Source organism: Bos indicus x Bos taurus, chromosome 15 (assembly GCF_003369695.1).
Source record: "Bos indicus x Bos taurus breed Angus x Brahman F1 hybrid chromosome 15, Bos_hybrid_MaternalHap_v2.0, whole genome shotgun sequence".
NCBI classification, from domain to species: Eukaryota; Metazoa; Chordata; class Mammalia; order Artiodactyla; family Bovidae; genus Bos; species Bos indicus x Bos taurus.
Window position 1 is genome coordinate 50,176,457 of NC_040090.1, and position 13,692 is coordinate 50,190,148.

At 48.5% G+C, this 13,692-nt stretch overlaps 1 protein-coding gene across 5 annotated transcripts in view; it reads right to left on the reverse strand.

Moving 5' to 3' along the window:
• Positions 1–13,692, reverse strand: part of GRAMD1B (GRAM domain containing 1B) — a 188,342-nt gene that overhangs the window by 109,389 nt on the left and 65,261 nt on the right. Inside the window, exons 1-2 of one of the 5 annotated variants that reach the window (XM_027563434.1) lie at positions 7,242–7,311; positions 6,612–6,655 (exon numbers count right to left, since the gene is read on the reverse strand). The exons of the other annotated variants lie outside the window; for them this stretch is intronic. The gene's annotated coding sequence lies outside the window, so the exon portion shown is untranslated. Of the gene's footprint in view, positions 1–6,611; positions 6,656–7,241; positions 7,312–13,692 lie in introns of those variants that run through there. 5 annotated transcript variants of the gene reach the window in all.

The window sequence follows — 13,692 nt, forward strand, 5'->3', positions numbered from 1 at the left end:
GCTGGCAGAGAAACTGCTTGCTTGTTGACAAGGACCAGCAGAGAAAAGCTGCATTCTTAACTGACACAGGCCTGACACCAGTCCTGGAGATATGGTTTTGTGGTTCAGCACAAGGATTCCGAAACTAGACTTCAGTTCAAATCCGTATTGAACAAGCTGCGTGACCCTGAGCAAGTCACTTACGCCTCGGCTCTATCTATAAAAAAGCCATGATGTCAACAATCCATGACAATGACACAAGGCGTGATATAATATCGAGTAAGTGCTCAACACTTTTTAACCCTTATTTTGCTTATTCTCAACCAGGGACCGCAGACCACCACTACCCACTGCAGAAGAACCACAGGTTCCATTTCTGTGCTTCCTGATCTACTTTTTCTTCTTTGCCAAAGTTTCTCACGTTTCCTATTTTTTTGGAGATGTTTGGGTGGTTTTATTTTGTGGTGTTTCTGTTAGGTCAGTCAGCTATTTATTTATTTATTCAACAATAGCTGTACTCATTGAGTGGCTAATGTGTTCATAACCCAGGCAAACCAAGATGATATTTCAATGATCAATCCAATATCATTCTTGAGCTCTAAAAGCTCATAAGCTAATAAGGAACACAAGGCATGGGCATTAAGTAGTTATAATAAATCTAACATAAAGTTTAAAGCAATAAGTCCCATTAGAGAGACACAGCTAATCAGACCAGCAGAGTACTTCTGTTTTTCAAAATGAAGATAGGTTTGTAATCATTATGCCAATTTTTCAATCAACTAATGAGTAACGGTGAATGTTCTCAGCTAAGCCTATATTAAATCTGTGTTAATTATTTCTTGATTAGTATGGCCTTAACTCCAAAGAGTTAGCCAAAAAAAGGATCCAATATTTGTCATCATCCTCTATGGAGACCAGAACTTCCTCTTTGCATGACAGGTGTCTAGAAATAGTGCCTTCAGAACATATTGCTACGATCGCTGCCAATAAATACAGGTTTATTTGGATGGAGCAGTGTCTAAAAGGATGCATTCTGAAGTTTCACTTCCTACATCAGTATATTTTCTCATCAGCATCTTAAAGTTGAAAGTTAAATGTTCAAAGATGATTCAGGCTGCTATACCTACGATATTCTCAAATCACGACAGACAGGAGACTGGTAATAATCATGAGTGAACCTAAGAGCCCAGGTTGCAGGGCTCCTCAGTAAATGCACCTGTGTCCTCCCGTAACTGTAACTCAACCCCCAGTTACCTGTGCTGCTTCAGGAGCGCCCAAGTGCTGGCCTGCACCATGATATATCCATGCAGATCCACAGATAAGTGAGAAAAATAAGGGCAATGTGGTTAAGCTCCCCAAAACTAAATATACTGTATCTTTAATTTTTAATAATTCATCCTTTAAAATTTTGTGTTTAGATTCTCACTAAATACTGGGTTGGCAAAAAGTTCATCTGGGTTTTTCCATAAGCTGGTACAAAAAATCCTGAACCAACCTTTCAGCCAACCCATCACAAATGGTGGTAGTGGTAGTTTCTACATTTTAGTTCAGTTTAGTCCTGTTGTTACCGTTTATGGGTTAAAAAAAATATGTGGCAATTCTGGGTCAGTCCATCGACACTTTTCAATCTCTCTACAAAACCCACAAAGCTCAGACTCTCCTATGAAGAAGGCCTTCTCAGTTCCAAGATCTCACACTGCACTTGAAAGAGAGCCTCCGCCTCGTAACTGCTGATGAAAAATCTGAAAAGCTTCTCCAGTCCAAGGGGGCTGTCTGGGTCACAGAGGTTCCTAATCTAGTCTTTTTTTTTTTAATTGAGATATAATTGACATAACATTATGATAATTTCAGAAGTACGACATAATGGTTCCATGTATGTAGGTACTAAAAAAGATCACTACAGGAAGTCCAGTTAACATCCATCTACACACACATAGCTACAACTGTTCTTCTTATAAGGACCTAATCCAGTCCTGGCTGTTTGAACAATGCCTTGGAGCTAAGACTGTGCCTCCCAAATATACATGTGTACAGCTATGACCACTCCCCTGGGCACTCATACAAATTCCCAATTGTTCCTGAATACCTTCACCTTTATGTCCCATGGGCACCTCAGAGCCAGACCAACAAATGAAATTCCACATCACTACATCTCCTCCTGACCATGATCTCCTGAGCCTATCCCCAAAGATGGCACCACCCAGTCAGAGACCTGGCATTCATCCTACATGCCTCCTGTCCTGCCTCCCACTTAATTAGGCATAAAGTCACATCAGTTCTGGGGCTTCCCAGGTGGTGCTAGTGGTAAATAACCTGCCTGCCAATGCAGGAGACGTACGAGATGCAAGTTCGATACCTGAGTTGGGAAGATCCCCTGGAGAAGGGCATGGCAACCTACTCCAGTATTCTCTTCTGGAAAATCCCATGGACAGAGAAGCCTGACAGGTTATAGTCCATGGGGTCGCAAAGAACCGGACCCGACTAAAGCAACTTAGCACATGAATCGGGGAAGACAGACGTGGAAAACATAAAAGTTTCAGAGAGGGCACACAATGAGGAAAATTCTAATGATCTGTCTACCCTGCAGTCAAAGAATACTTTTTCAAAAGCAGACCTGAGGCTATCTTAAATAAAGTCCTTCAATTGCTCCCAGTATTTAAGCAGGGCTAAGGCTGTCCTGGAGAAGGCGATGGCACCCTACTCCAGTACTCTTGCCTGGAAAATCCCATGGACGGAGGAGCCTGGTAGGCTGCAGTCCATGGGGTCGCGAAGAGTGGGACATGACTGAGTGACTTCATTTTCACTTTTCACTTTCATGCATTGGAGAAGGAACTGGCAACCCACTCCAGTGTTCTTGCCTGGAGAATCCCAAGGACAGGGGAGCCTGGTGGGCTGCCGTCTATGGGGTCGCACAGAGTCGGACACGACTGAAGCGACTTAGCAGCAGCAGCAGCAGCAAGGCTGTCCTGATGGGTCAACTCCTGCTTCCTTCTCCACTTTCATCACCTGCCTCCCATCATCCACACGCATCCTATGCGCCGATCAGGCACAACTACTTGTGGTGACCTGGGCTTTGCCACACGCTTCTGCCTCACGACTGGTCAGTGAACATCTCCGACGTGCAGGCATTTTACCGAAGGTATTTAATCCTCACAACAGTCCTGTAGGGGGGATGATATCACCCTCATTTACAAAGGAAGAAACTGAGACTAGGAAAAGTCAAGATAACTCGCTCAAGTTCACTGAGCCAGAAAACATGGACTGCCAGCATTTGAACTCAAACCTGTCCAGCTCCAAATTATAACCAGACCATCTCTCTCCCCTTGTCCACACAATAAACTCCCACCCATGCCTCAGATCAAATGTCACTTCTTATAGAAAGCCCTGATGCCTGCACAGGCAACATCCAAGTTCTTTTGTGCTTTCCTGGTGACTTGAGCTTCTATTACAACCCTTATCACCTTTGTGCCATCATAATCTGTCTATTCATCTGTCCTCCCCAAGAACCCATGAGGAACTAAGTGCTCACAGTGATCCTGTGTTATTCATCAAAAACTTCCACATATTGAATCTCTGCGGGCATATAATCGGCATTTAATAAACATTTGTTGAGTGAATGGATTAATGAATGCTTATCAACCCGTTTTCTCAAGGCTGAAATGGAAACTCTCAGGACACAATTTATCATCTACTTATGTTAACAGTCATGTTGGGACATCCGATGACCCCAGTCTGAAACTGCAACCTTAGAAAAAGAGTAGCACCATCTCAATGCAATAATGCAGACTCCCAGAGATGAAGTCACACCTCTAAAAGCCCGCCTCCAGGAACTGAATATAGTCTAAATAGGCGGGGCTCTCATCAAGTGACCACACCTTCCACCAAAAGTTATTTCAGTGGGGAGTAATTGAACAGAGGAGCTGAGTGGGCTATATAGACCATGGGATTGCAAAGGGTCGGACACGACTAAGCAACTTGACAACAACAATAAATTAAACCCAATATATTGGGAGCTGAAGGGATCCAGGGAACAGGATATCAGATATTACAGAGTAAAGGTAAGGGAGATGCATTTACATGTATTTAGACATTTTAAGGTCTTCCCAGGTGGCTCAGAGGGTAAAGAACCTGCCTGCCAATCCAGGAGACGCAAGAAACTTGGGTGTGATCCCTAGGTAGGGAAGATCCCTGGAGAAGGAAATGGCTATGCACTCCAGTATTCTTGCCTGGGAAATCCATGGACAAAGGAGCCTGGTGGGCTACACTCCATGGGGTTGCAAAAGAGTCGGAAACAACTTAGTGACTAAACAATAACAATATATTTAAAAATGACACCCACATCATATTAAACCAGTTACCAGTGAGTCACATTATGAAATTTTACTCCGTGGTTCCTGCATGTGCACATCATCCTCCAATGTCATTGTGCCAACCACAACGTACAGGTTTTCTTTGTAGCTGGGTTGTAAAATGCAAGCAGATTCTTTATGGGAGTTAAAAGAGTTTTAAACTTTTCTGAGTTATGAGCCCTCTGAGATCTGATGAGAGCTGTGGATATTCTTTCCAGAAAAATACAGAGATAGGAAATTCTGTATACAAATGATTGAAGCTCCTGGACCCTCTCCTAAAGTCCATCCAAGGACCTTAATGGTTCATGGACCCAGACTGAAAACACTTGAACTACACTCTCCCCAAAAGATTTGGGCTACAAAAGGTTAAAGAAAAAGAATTAACGCTAGGGTTAAATGTTGTCTGTTTCCTTGACCAATCAGATTCCCTCTTGTGGTCAAGGTCCTGAACACAAATGTTAGCCTCAGGAATGGTTCAGCTCCAAGGTCTGGTTTTTTTTTTTTTTGCCTGATTAGATAATCCACAATCTAGACAAAGGAAGGGCAAGAACCCAAGAAAAATGAAGCACATTCCGTTTCTACCTCCATAGGCAAATGCAAACACAAATCTCCAAACTAACTGTATAATAACTCCCCCACCCCTACAAACCACACCTTCCCCAGAGCACTCACCACCACAGCCCCTTGACAGCCGGCTGACTGATCCCAAACCACTTACAACTGTAAGAGCGAGTTGACTAGCAGGTTTGTAAGAGGTAAGCCTGGTGAGAAATGACACTTGACATCACAGAGAGCACCATTACAGCCAGACAGCAAACTGCTTGGAGCACACTGTTTTGGATCCAAACACAGTTGCAGATGCCTGCTCCCACGGCTGCCACAGCACACAGCCAAGGGGATAGAGCACCTTGCACCATGCATGCTCGATATGGGTGCTCAAATGTTTGTGGAAGGAAGGAAAGAGACAGGAAGGATGGGGGGACTGAGGGGGGCAATGTGGTCCGAGAATCCAGGGAGGCGTGTTCCCATTCAGTTTTGCTCTCCCTAGCTTCTGTCTGCAAGAAAAAGGAAGTATCTGACAGAATCTAAGCTCATTAAAACAACACACGCATGTCATTTGCACCATTATGCAGACGAGGAGATGAAAGCCCAGAGAGGTTAAGTAACTTGGATCAGAGCACAAAGCACGTGGAAGTGGGAGGAAGGGGCTGAGAACTGAGCTCTGCGGGTCCCAGAGACGCATCCTAACCGCTTTAACACATTACTGCCCAGAGCAGTGTTGCTGGCTGGAGCTCCTACCTCCCTCTCTCTGCCACACGCACATGGGGTACCCAACCTGCTCCAGAAGTCTGAACCTCGTCCAATCGTCCATCTCTGAGAGAAAGGAGACCCTGCCATCGGCCAAAGAGGAAGGCCCCCAAACCAAGCCCTGAGATGTTCTGGAAGGACCACAGAGGCTTACACACTCAGCCTCCTTAGCGCCCCATCCACGCTTAATGGCTCAAGCTGCTTGTTTGGGAAAAAAACACACAGAAAAACAAATTGCAAATTGCAAGCAGGAGTCAGGAGAGACTCCAATCTCAGGGACGCCCTCTAGCGTGCCTACAGGGTCCCCACGACATAGCACCGGGCACGATTTCCTAGATGCCCAGACCCGCACTTCCATTGGGGCATCAGACGAATGGTGGGAGGGGCAGCCGTCACCTCCACCACTCAGAGCCAAACCCCTCGCCAATCCCAAGGCCAACATTTGCTGCAGGATGACAGGCAGTCTCTGCTCTCAAGACTGTCCAGCCCACGTCGACCCCACCCGGTCCTTATACAGCAGGCAGAGGGAAAAGAGGAGCAAAGGAAGGTGAAAAGAGAGTGTTGAGGTGGCACAGATGGGTTAAGACAGCACTGCAGTGCGGGGAGGAGGCAAGGAGAATAAGGGAGAAGGGTGAGAGAAAAGACACAGGATAAAGGTCAAGGAAAACCGAGGCAAAGCTAACAAGAAAGACATGCACACACACGGGTCAGCCCAATCACAGTCACAGGTCACCGCCCCCACCCGCCAGGCTTCCAGGCACACAGAGGTGAGGCGAGTGCACTGGAGGGCCCGGCCTTCCTCCCCTCCGCAGGTCCTCACTCTTGCACCATTTCCCTCCACTCTGACACGGTCCCTGGGTACTCTCCCGGAGGGAGGGGCTGAGGGACAGGAGGGGAGAGAGAAGTGAACCGAAGGTAGAACTCGCCAAGCGAAGCCACTTACGCACAGTGCGGCCGGCAGCATTTCCATCCTACCTTTGCTGTCGCCATATCAGCCGGCTCCATGATTGCGGCTTGGCCTAAGGGGCAGCGGCGCCGTCCAGAGAGAAAAGGCAGAGTCACAAAGGTCCACCCAGAAAGAACAGACAGCCCCTCTGAAGGTCGGGAAATGAGAGACCTGTTTCCAAGCTTTGGCCCCGGGACCTCCTCGGCTGGGGGTGGGGAGCAAAGAGCCTTGGGGTCCCCCCCGCATGTCGGGGGCCTGCCCGTGTTCCCACAGACGCCCACTTCGGGCTGAGTCAGGGGGCCCTTCTTCCCAGGAGTTAAGTGCAGGTCTCGCCAGGGCTCCCCCTGCTGGGGGAGAGCTCACAGAGATGAAGGCCCTGCCCTCCCATCACCGGGCCAATTGGTACCCACAGGTCAGGGCGAGGGGAGCTCGTGGGAAGAGGCCAGCTGGCGGGTGCTGAGCAAGTTCCGGGGGTAGCAGGAGGGGAGAAGGCTGGGGGGCGGTGGGGTGCGGGTGTGAGAATCTCAAGAAGAAGGGGCAGGCCCTCAGATGGAAGCAGAAGGTGCTGTGCAAGGAGGTGCCAGAGCCACAAAGCCAGAGCCCGGCAGGCAAGGCCGAGAATGCAGAGGGAGAGGAATACGCCCGGTGAAGCCACTCACCTTGCAATAACATTCAGACTGACTGAGGCCTACACAGGAGCCGGGGCGGGCGGCTCGCACCCCCCCACTCCACTCCCAGAGACTCACAGCCTGTCTAAAGGTACATGAGAGCAGCCGGCAGCCGGCTGGATCTGCAGAGGCCCCTGGATCTCTCTGGAGCAGCCTGATTGGAGGAGCAGGATGACTTCATCCGGCCCCATTCATCACTCTAGGTTTCCTGCCCAGCAGGGACAGGCCGCTCTGCTCGCAGTGACTACCGCTTCCTCTCTGGCCCATTTCACCCGGGCAACCGGGGATAGGCTGTGGCAGTCAGGGCAGCCGCGGGGAGAGGGATCAGAGCACCCGGGGCCTAGGCAGAAGGGGGCATGGGCTGCTCGCATTTGTGGGGAAATGCAGAGTCTCTACTTAAAAGCACAGCGCACGTATCCATTCCTCCAAGTCTGCCAGGTGTCAGCAGCAGCAAGAATGCAAAAGAGCAGCTCAGCTCCTCGGAACCAGCAAGGAAACAAGTTTGTGTGCTCTGGTGAACCACCAGTCTTCCTGCTGGAGTTCAACCTAACACATTGGCATCTTTAGATCTTTCTCCCAATCAGAGAGAACCACCTATGGACGAGCAGGTCAATATCCCAGGGCATCCCTAAGTACCTCCTTCCATCATTCTACAGCAGCGCTTCTAACGTGCTAACCTGGGCTTGCTGTTAGGGACACAGATTCCTTAAAGTCTGTAATTTCAGACCCGCAAAAAGTTACAGGTAGATGAGACTTTAAAGTTTCAGCTCCTTCTAACAGAGAAGAAAACCAAGGCCCAGCAAAAAAGCAAAAGGATCCAAGAAAGGTCTCCCAGCACTTGTTCCCCAATTCCACACAGATTTTCCCTCAGGGGTGGTGAGATCCTGAGAGAATTGATGCCCTCGTTCCCCAACTTCTGCAATCCAGCCCCCAGAGCACAGAAAACCCAGCAAAGCAAGGGTTAAAGGGAGAGATTAAAACACAGCAAATAAAAGAAGAAGGCAGTGACCCAAGGTCTCAACCCTTACCACCTGCACCTGCCCTCATTCTTTCTAGTACCTGCTTCTGTTTGTTCAAGCCTGACTTCACAAGGAATCCAAGCAGTCAGGTAACCAGCACATCAAGGAAAGAGCTTTCCAAAAGAATGATTACATCAACAATTCCCCTAGTTTATTTTACCAGCATCTGTGGGTCTGGCAGGAATAATAACAGTAGCAATTCCCACTGGTACAGTGTTCCATAATTTACATGTTTGCCAATCCATTACCTCATCTGACACTTTCAGGCATCCAGTGAGACAATATTGTTTTCCCCGTTTCACAGATAATGAAACAGATTCAGAGACTTTAGGTGACTTGCCCAAGGTCACACAGACAGTACGGCAGAGACTCAAACCCATGTTCACTGACTCCAAATCCCCTTCCACTAAACGTTATTCTATCAAACTTCTCACCCCTCAGTCCCCAACTCCTGCTTCCCAGGACTACAGACTCACATAAAACCTCAGTTAATTTGCAACTTCCCTTTGAGACTCCACCTTTCTGCTGAAGATGGCAAATTAGAAAATACACTATCAAACGTTAGGAGAAAAAAAAAATCCTGGATCCATCTAGAGGGTACTGTATAAATTTAGCAAATCTCCTGTGTCCGATGGAAACTGCTTTTAAAAAGAATCATCAATGGGCTTCCCTGGTGGTGCAGTGGATAAGAATCCACCTGCCAATACAGGGGACAAAGGTTCTATCCCTGGGCCGGGAAGATTCCACATGGCTCGGGCTACTAAGCCCGTGCTCCAGAGACCTCGAGCTGCAACTACTGAGCCCATGTCCTGTAACTACTGAAGCCTGCATGCTCTAAGGCCCTCGACCCACGACGGACGAGCCCCTGTGCTGCAGCTACTGAAGCCCAACCACCACAGGGCCAGCAAGTTGCAACTACCGAGCCCAAGTGCTACAATTTCTGAAGCCCGTTCGACTCGCACCTATGCTCTGCAACAAGAGGAGCCACTGCGATGAGAAGATCGTGCACCACAGTGAGAGAGTAGCCCCTGCTCTCCGGAACCAAAAAATAAAAGAATCATCAAAGATTCATTCATGATCACTTTCTATAAGCAAAAACGTAGACCAAGACACCTGACCAAATTGGTCAACCATCAAGATTAAAATTAAGGAGGGAAAAAAGATGCATATCCTGGTTCCTGGAGGTACATTCTTTTCCAACCATCATCAACACCAGACAGATCACTGCTCCCTTCCCTTTCTCATCTTAACGCTATTAGCCAAGGGCCGCCAAGTTCCATAAACCTAAATAAAAAAGGACAAGGATGAGAGTAAGAGAAAATCATGCAGGTCAATGAATTGTTTTTCATTAACTCATTGCCTGGTTTCCATAAGCCCTAGACTATTGTCACAGATACCTATTCAACCTGAGGTGAGTAAGAGACTTGGTCAGTATCACAGTGGTGAGATTCCATCATATTTCCACACCTTTGCGTGTGGGGCGTGCCAGACCCACATCTGTCAGCTCTGCTCAGAGGCCTGGAATGTGCCTTCTGGCCATCGCTGTGGCCTACAGGCCTCTCTGTTCCTGGACTGACAGTCAGATGTACAAACAGATGGAGAGCAGAAGGTTGGTACCCACGAATGAGGATGTTCTGTTTCATAAGAATCACACAAAAACCCGACCATGTTAATGGGACGTCACCCAGTCTCCCCAGAGACCAAACACATTCACCTACTCAGTTCTTAAAAGCATCCACCTCACACAGCCCTGGATGGTGAGCTTGGAGACAGCATGTAGAAGGGGTGCTTCACCAGAAGCATTCATGTGTATTTTACAAAACAATTCATCTGCCCTGAACTTAGAGCAGGGCAGAGGGGAGTGCTACTAGCTACAGAACAGACAACCTGGAAGCTGGGACAGTGGGGGGAGGTAGGGGATAGTGCTAAGCTTTGATGAGAGAGAAGAGGACTGTGTCCCTGAGTCCAGACACCTCCAAAGAAAAAGACAGAAAAGAGAATGACATTGAAGGAAAAAAAGCAGAGTATCTAATTAAGAAGCCACTGAGTCTGCATCTCTGCTACTTACCAGCAAGAAATTGATCTGGATGATTCCTTATAGGATAAATAACTCCTCTATTCCATGCACTTGCTTTCTGAACTAGGGCCCAGAAGTTCTCCAACAGCTTCATCTCCTTACATTTTGCCTAACGTTTACTGAAAAGATAGATAGACCAACAGATAGATATATAGACAGACCAGACCGATAGGTAGACAGACCGATAGATAGGCAGAGAAAGGCTAGGAGGGCCTCTTTATAACATCACTACAACATTTTCTCTCCAGGGCAATTACTCATACTAATTACGCGCATGCTGCATGCTCAGTCACTCAGTCATGTCCGACTCTTTGCGACTCTATGGACTGTGGCCCACCAGGCTTCTCTGTCCATGGGAGTCTCCAGGGAAGAATACTGGAGTGGGTTGCCATGCCCTCTTCCAGGGGATCTTCTCAACCCAGGGATCGAACTTGCATCTCCTTTATCTCCTGCACTGGCAAGAAGGTTCTTTACCACCAGAGCCACCGGGGAAGCCCAATTACTTTACCCTAGATACTATATTCTAACTTCTTAATCACCATACTTATGTACAAAGTTAAGGAGGGGGGAAAAAAAAAACCCAGATGCTTGAAAAGAGGCAACAGTGACTCTGGGCAGGGGCCGGTTAGGGCGTGGGGTGGGGAGTCCAGGCACCCAGTCCTAGAGGACAGCTCAGAGGCAGGTACTGCAGCTGCTTTTTAGGAAGCGCCTCCTTGGGCACCTGCCTTTGGGAGGAGGCACTGCCAGGAAGAAGCAGGACTGGCTGTTTCAGACCCTGGTCAGATGAGTGAGCCTGCTGCACCATGCGGCTGTGAGGTGCCCTGAGTGAAGGGCGGTGGGGCAGCCTTGTCTGCATTGCTTATAAAATCTGCAGCCGGATCACTGTGCCTGTCCTAAGACCACAAATACGGATCAGGTGCCTGAGCCAAAGAGGTGAAATCCCTTCTCTCTAGACTGCCGACACTTCCTGTGAACCGAAGACGGCGATGAAACAGGGAGTCTCCCAGCACGACAGACCTTGAGAGGTCACTTGATGTGTGCTCTCCTCGTACACAGAAAACGGCAGCTTCTCTTGAGAGACGAAGAGACAGAACAGGAAAGAAGGAGACAGCGCAAGTGAAAGGGGGCAGAGTGTGTGAGCTCCCACGACGGCGACTGTGTATCTGACGGTTTGGAAGGTGCCAGCCTCTTCTTTGCTCGTTAGCCATCAGCTCTTCAGGGGCAGCTGAGCCTCACGGCAAGCCTGCCTCTCAAATCCTCCTCCTTAGGTCTGAATTCTGACTCAACCGCCCACCCCGCTGTGTCACCCTGGGGAAGTTACTGCCCCTCTGTGCCCCATTTCCTCATCTGTGAGACAGGGGTAACACTATCCCTCAACTCACTGGCTACTATGAGGATTAAATGAGATAACATAGGGAAGGGGTTGAGAAATGCGGGAGACCTGGGTTCAATACTGGGTTGGGAAGACCCCCTAGAGAAGGGAATAGGCTACCCACTCCAGTGTTCTTGGGCTTCCCCGGTGGCTCAGCTGGTAAAGAATCTGCCTGCAATGTGGGAGACCTGGATTCGATCCCTGGGTTGGGAAGACCTCCTGGAGAAGGGAAAGGCTACCCACTCCAGTATTCTGGCCTGGAGAACTCCATGGACTGTATAGTACATGGGGTTGCAAAGAGTCGGACACAACTGAGCGACTTTCACTTCACTTCACAGGAAATACTACTTAAACGTTAAGAGCTTTAAAAAAAAAAAATTTCAGTGGTTCATTTCCTGTCTTCCTCCATCCAAAAACCTCTCCTCACCAGAGCAAAACCTTTTAAGACCCTTGTAGGGGTGACAATGGTGGAAGGAGGTTGGACAGAAAACAAGCCCTGCCCCCACTGCTTTTTCAGTGGAATGAAAGCACTCGAGCAGTGGGGTGAGGCAGTCACCAGAACAAGGAAAAGGCAGAAACGCAACAGGAAGAGACCACCAGGAGACACTTGCAGGGAACGCTGAAGGCTCCTGGACTCTGTGGGGACACAGAGGGGAGTTTAGCAGAGAAAGCCATCAAAGAACAAGGAAAGACTCCACATGAAAATAAGAAGGGAAAGAAAGATTCACAAAGAAAATCCAGGGCTTCCCCGGTGGCTCAGTGGTCACCTGTTAATGCAGGAGACACGGATTTGATCCCTGGTCCAGGTGGATCCCACATGCCACAGAGCAACTAAGCCCATGTAGCACAACTATTGAGCCTTTGATTTAGAAGCTGGGAGCCGAACTACTGAGCCCACACACCCCAACTACTGAAGCCCATGAGCCCTAGTGCCCGTGCTCTGCAACAAGAGAAGCCACCACAATGAGAAGCTGGCGCACGGCAATTAGAGAAAAGCCTGTACAGCAATGAAGACTCAGGACAGCGAAAAAATAAATAAATAAAATTAGAAAAAAAGAAATAAGAAAATCAGGAAACCAATCTGACTGGAAGTGGGAGAAGAAAGGAGACTAAGCAATTCCAAACTCAAAGTGGAAATTTCCACTACAGGGCTTAACCGAAGTGTCCGAGAGGAGCCGTGGCTGGAGAGTAACTGCCCAGCATGAGGGAAACTCAGGAGCTGGCAGCTAATCCTGCCAAGTGCAAGTCTGACTTGGTCTCACGAAGCTGAACTGCTCCCTGGACGGCACCCTCCACTGGCTGGATAAGGGACCATGCCAGGCCGCCCACCTCCCATGGGGGCTCACTTGGGGAAACCCACAGCTCAGGCCAGACTCCGAGGTCTTTGCCAGGATCACTGCGGCTTCACATCAAAGCTCCTCAAGGTACAAGACATCCAAAGACTCATCTGCCTAAGCCAGCAGCACTTCCCAGGACCTCACAAGCAACAGGAGTATCAACAAGACTGCCTGGACATCAGCCTCTAGAACTGGACAGGGCAGTGTCGCATAGTGGTTAAAAACTAGAGTCAACTTACCTGGATTTCAGCCTACCACTTAGCAGTGGTGTGTTCCTATGCAAATTCTGATACCTCCCTAAGCCTCAGTTTTCCCATCTATATAATGGAGGCAATAGTTTTACATTTCATAGAGAAGTGGGGAACCTGAAACAAGAGCACAGTGACTGACACCAACGGGCACTTTCCACAAACGTCAACTAAAATAATGTCGCCTGTGTGATGACTATTTTAAGGACACTCGGGAGTTGGGAACAATGGGAACTCCCTGAGTTCCCTCAAATCCTAGGCCATCTGCACTTGGTGCCAGGGCAAAGCTGGCACTGGTCTGGTTACACCAGTCCTGCCCTGACTCACCATCTCCAGTGGAGTCACACTACTTCCAGCCAGCAGCTGGTCCCTGAGCGAGGGGACCACTT